Below are 5,358 nucleotides of genomic sequence, written 5' to 3'. Positions count from 1 at the left end.
GGCACAGGATCAACAGCGCCTCGCCGCTGGGAAGTCAGCTGAAGATGTGGTTCAGATGACAGGGTCCTGGCACTCACGGTTCGGTGTTGCCAAGCTCATGCTTGTTGCTCGCCTGCAAACAGAGAGCAAAACCCCACCTTTCAGCACTCCCAAAGCAAGACGATGTTTGCGCAGGCAAGTGAAACACTTGTAAGCTCAGCTAAACCCATTTCACTCTCATCGCATGCGCTCCAAAGCACGTTTCTCAAAACAACTCCTGCTTTTAAGCAGTCACATTCCTCATCCTGCCTGCAAAAAATCTGCCTTCAAACCCAAGAGAAGGAATATCCCGGCAACACACAACTAAAATAAAATGGCTTTTTAAACAAGACAGGTCCATATCAGTGGCAATATGATTTGAAGCTTAAATCTCTGACAAAATGCAAAGGCAGCCCAAAAGATGGTGATTGTGTCTTCACACTTAGGAAATGAAAATTAAACAAAACCTTAAAACACACACTTCATCTTGAACATCAGGGTGGCAATCAAGCACCAACTCAGACACTCCCTCTGCACCGGATGAAACTTTATGACATTTTACATCAGTTATGCACATTTCTCAAATGTATCAAATATCTCCTTTTCAACTGAATTTGAAAGGCATCAAAATGAAGGTCAGAAACTTTAGCTTTCAGTATAAGAAAAAACCACACAAGTTTACCCTTCACTGTGCTATACTGACAGTCATCAGCTGTCCAAAGGCTTAAGAGAAGCTTAAGGGACCTGCAAGGTTTAAGTCATAACCTTCCTTAAGACCTGAGAGTTAACCTTTTGCTTTTTTACCATAATGCCTATTTTCCCAGATCTAAATCATGATTCTGTTCAAGACAAACACTTGCCATTTTCATCAGAACTATTTAGAAATTTGCAGCACAAGCCATGGACCTCTGGGGACAAGGCCATGAATCCTACACTATTTCAAGTCAAACATAAAAATACAAAACTTGTCTCATGTTCATCTTTTCCTGCCAGAAACTGCTTCCTGCCCACATGATTCAGATACTTTCCAGGCAAGGTCTCATCGCACACAAGACTGCAAGCTCTCGAATTCTCAGGACTTCAGCACTAGGACTTTCTAGGAGACCTTAGTTGTTTCTCTGATCTGCATTTGTTTTATCACCATAAATAAGACAATGAAACATGATGCAGGAGATGCTACATTCATTTAAGTGAACAGAAAAGGAGTAAAAAATATAGTAAATTTAAAGATCAACCAATCTTTCAGTAAACAAAGAAGAACAAGGAATTGTAACATAACTCAGCTAAAAATACTGAAATTGTTTACCGGTAACAACTTGGACTGTAGCCTTCTTTTCCCTGAGTGGTATACCAAGGTATCTGGTATCAAAATTCAACAATCTGAGTAGTAAGCTTCTGATGGTACAAAAGCATGGCTATAAGGTATGTCTGGAATTAATGGCACAGGGCTTGGTCCCTGCTTAATGAACATCAGGGCACTGCTGGGGCTGGCGGCCAGGCAGCTGGGACGGCCGCAGTCCCAGGCATTGGGCACTGGACTGACAGACCCAGGCTTAGCTGAAATGGGGCTCCTGGGCCATGGGCAGGGGGTGGGTGGGCGTCCCAAGGCAGGCTGGGCAGAGCTGTTAAGGCCCATGGGTGCCCTCACGGCCCTGACAAAAAAAATTAAGGTTGCAGTGGGAATGCTCAGTTTGTGTATGTCTGTTGGGCTTTCATATCTGCTCTAAATCATCTGTTTAAATCATCAACTGTAGGAGGTTGTTCACAGGAACATTTGCTGTTACTAATTATTTTTTAACTTTTACTTTGCTTATAATACTCTGTCTTCCACACACTTCCTGATTTAAGCTGCAGTAAATGCCCATTTTCCTGTTATCCAGGCATTTTAATACTTAACTACTGCAATAACAATCTCTTTTTTTTTACCACAACCAAATGAAATATAGTTAGTCAAATGTCAAATGTATAGTTAGAGCAATGATCACATTGAGAAAGAGGGCACAAACCAGTTTTCACACAGATCCCAATACTGGGATACTGGATCCCTCAGGAGTCTGTTTCTGAGATGAGAAATTATTACTCCCTACTGTAAAGATCCTCAAGGGTGATGGCTAAATAGATCAAAGACAACTGTGAAGCTCTAACTGACTTCAACAGGTCCAGGTAACTCAGACTCCAGAGGTCTGTAAGAAAGTCAGCACTTCACAGATGGACCCCAACACATAGCCCTCACCCAGGGTCTTCACTGTTACTAATACAGAACTGCACAGTCTCTCTTTATGCTGTTGTCTTACTTCTAAAAATGAAGGTTATTTGAATTGTTGGAGAAGATCAGTAATAAAAGAACTCAAACAACTCAAAATTTCATGGTTGCTGAGCACAGGCTGGTCTGAGAATATTTTGAGGTTACTGCTCAGCTAAATTCACAGAGTTTAAATGTACATTTATATTCCTCTAACGATATCCGCGTTTCCCATCTCAGCAGCTGTTACCTGCTAGAAGTGACTTTTTCAAACAAGGGATCACATCTCAATACAATTACAATTTGGTAAATATATATCTTAAATTATTAATCACTTAAGTGGAACTTTTTTCATTAAAGTAATCAAGGGATCCAAAGAAGCTGCAGCACTGTCAGATGATAGCAAAGTCTGAGTGTCTCTCTTTGTATACGCCTGATGACAGAGCATTCACCTCTGGTGACTTTCTCAGACAGCTGAAAGTAACTGGGAACTTCTGCTCATTTCTGCAGGCCTGTTTGGAGGCTTTCCCTAACCTTCTCCCTCCTGTGATTTGTAAACATGACCTGCAAGACTTGGAGCTCCCATTGTTCTCATCTCACTTATATTTTCATATAGGCAGAAAAGCGCTTTACATTTTTCCGAACTAAAATGCAGCATTTATGCCAATGTTACTGCTCATTTTGTTCCCTGACCTGTTCTACACAAGCATTTTTGGATGTAAAATGAACTGTCTCATGGCTCAAAAAGACAGCTACAAGGTGGCTAACTGCCCCTGGAGAATGCTTTCCCTAAAACCAGCACAAATTATTACCTGCCTACTCACTTGCTCTTCAAAGTCACCTGCCAGCTAGCTGCAGATAACCGTGTTTTCTCTGTGCCGAGGGAGGTAAGGAGGCTGCCTTTCAATGGCTTTGCAGCCTGCGTATCCCTGCCCACCCACTCTCATTCACCAGGCAAAGGGTGGCCTATGCAAACCAAAACTGGAAACAGAATGGACAAGTACTGCCTACGACTCCCTCTGTGAGGCTCGCCATGGGTCTTTCCTCCCCACCCAGGCACTGTCCCTTACTGGTGGGTTCAAGGATGGAGCCAGCATGGGAATTTCTAGATACTTTGCAAACTTCTAGGTATTTTTCCAACATCTTTGAAATTAAGCATGACATGGAGGGAAGTCCTGAATAATGGCTAAACAGGAAGAAGCACACCATTAGGAAACAAGTAAAAATTCAGCCTTGTTTTTGCAGTAGCTCAAGCCAGTGCGCAAGCACAGAGAACAACTGCTACAATAAATTCCAGCTTCTGTTATTGCCCACATGAAACCCCAGCAATGGTAAAGATCTCACAGTATCACCTGCAACACAAAGCTCCTTGTATGACCAGTGCCTCTGTGCAGCATAATAAATGCATAATAAATACCTTGCAATCCTTTTAGGCACTGGAGAAGGCTCCCCTTTTCAAACATACAGCTTTTAGACATCTAAAAGTTGTTTGTTATATTTGCTTGTTTGTTTTAAACCTTTTAAAGATACACTGTCAATCTTGACAGGGGTCAAAACCCCCAGGGCATCTGCATTTCTGCTGACCGGTGTACTCAAAGATATGGACATACAATGCACGCTGCCACAGAAGAAACACCAAAAGATGGGAGGAGTAACACCATACTCACACAAGGCAAAGACGACATTCTGGAGAGCAAACAGGGGAAAGGAGGGAGAGCTTTAGTCAGGGCTATAGTCAGAAGCTACATCAGTGCAAACCCATGGGAAAGCACAGAGCTGCTCAGTTGCTGCACAATGAAGGATGTATCTTGGGAAGACAGAATCATACAACGGTTTAGGTTGCACGGGACCTTAAAGATAATTTAGCTCCAACCCCCCTGCCAAGGGCAGGGACACCTTCCTCTACACCAGGTTGCTCAAAGCCCCGTCCAACCTGGCCTTGAACAATTCCAGGGTTGGGACATGCACAACTTCTCTGGGCAACCTGTTCCATGGTCTCACCACCCTCATGGTGAAGAATTTCTTCAAAATATCTAATCTAAATATACCCTCTTTCAGTTTAAAGCCATTACCCCTTGTCCTATCACTACATGCCCTTGCAACAAGTTCCTCTCCAGCTTTCTTGTTAGGCTCCTTCAGGTACTGGAAGGCTGCTATAAGGTGTCCCTGGAGCCTTCTCTTCTCCAGGCTGAACAACCCCAACTCCCTCAGCCTGTCCTCACAGGAGAGGTTTTCCAGCCCTCTGATCATCTTTGTGGCCCTCCTCTGGACTTGCTCCAACAGGTCCACGTCCTTCTTATGTTGGGGGCCCCAGAGCTGGGTGCAGTACTCCAGGTGGGGTCTCACAAGAGTGGAGTAGAGGAGGAGAATCACCTCCCTTGACCTGCTGGTCACACCCTTTTGATTCAGCCCAGGATATGGCTGGCTCTCTGGGCTGCAAGCACACACTGCCGGCTCATGCTGAGCTCCTTGTCAACAAGCATCCCCAAGTCCTTCTCCTCAGGGCTGCTCTTAGACCATTCTCCACGCAGCTTGGAGATTGCCCTGACCCACGTGCAGGACCTTGCACTTGGCCTTGCTGAACTTCATGAGGTTCACACGAGCGCACCTCTCTAGACTGTCAAGGTCCCTCTGGATGGCATCCCTTCCCTCCAGCATGTCAACCACACCAAACAGCTTGGTGTCGACAGCAAACTTGCTGAGGGTGCACTCAATCCCACTGTCCATGTCGCCAACAAAGATGTTAAACAGCGCTGGTCCCAATACCGATCCCTGCAGAATGCCACTCGTCACTGGTCGCCACTTGGACATCAAGCTGCTGACCACAAGTCTTTGAGTACGACCATCCAGCCAATTCCTTATCCACTGAGTGGTCCATCCGTCAGATCCCTGTCTCTCCAATTTAGAGACAAGGATGTCATGCAGGACAGTGTTAAATGCTTTGTACAAGTCCAGGTAGATGATGTCAGTTGCTCTTCCCATATCCACCAATGCTGTAACCCCGTCGTAGACAGCCACCAAATTTGTCAGGCACGATTTGCCCTTAGTGAAGCCATGTTGGCTGTCACCAATCACCTCCTTGTCTTCCATATGCCCTA

Source organism: Gavia stellata, chromosome Z, assembly GCF_030936135.1.
Source record: "Gavia stellata isolate bGavSte3 chromosome Z, bGavSte3.hap2, whole genome shotgun sequence".
Classification (NCBI taxonomy): domain Eukaryota; kingdom Metazoa; phylum Chordata; class Aves; order Gaviiformes; family Gaviidae; genus Gavia; species Gavia stellata.
Note: the sequence above shows the minus strand (reverse complement) of the source record.